Source organism: Octodon degus, unplaced genomic scaffold, assembly GCF_000260255.1.
Source record: "Octodon degus isolate 3935 unplaced genomic scaffold, OctDeg1.0 scaffold00105, whole genome shotgun sequence".
In the NCBI taxonomy this organism is placed as follows: domain Eukaryota; kingdom Metazoa; phylum Chordata; class Mammalia; order Rodentia; family Octodontidae; genus Octodon; species Octodon degus.
Genome location: NW_004524681.1, coordinates 4,961,625 through 4,962,248, shown reverse-complemented (window position 1 = coordinate 4,962,248; position 624 = coordinate 4,961,625).

Genomic DNA, 624 nt, shown 5'->3' with positions numbered 1-624 from the left:
TTCTTCCCTTCATAAAACTATGCAGCAGGAGGCAGGTGAATCAACAAAGACAGCAGACGTTATGTCAGGAAAATGTGCTTCACACTTGCTTACAGTACCTCGAAACCTAGGCTGAGCCTCTAAAACAAGTTTACCAACTGAAGCCCTCAATCCAGAGAAAAAGGAGCTTTTCTTTCCAAAGAATATGATATCATTTATATAAAATTAAAATTTTATTATTCCCGAGTGTCTTACCATCATCACCCACCCCTCCCTCTGACTATTCATTCTCAGGTTCAAAAATATCCCTGGCCCTTGTGACTGAATGATCTCGCAATGGGTGTGTGAGCTTATTTGGGTCTCCAGGGACCAAGTAAAGTGATAATGCATTTATCTCACAATTATCCACATTATCTGTTACGAACAGCCTTCTTTAATTGGAACTGAATTTGCAAGCTTGGATCATTTCTATTCTTTCCCCTCCCTCACACATAGTTCCAATTGGTTCATTTTATTCTTGACTCCAGTCCTAAGAATTATATACTTTTTGGGGCCGGGGAGATGGCTCAGTGGAATAAGTGCTTCCCTGGCAAGCGCAAGGGCCTGAGCTCAATCCCCGGTTCTGCCAAAAAAAAAGAAAAAAAA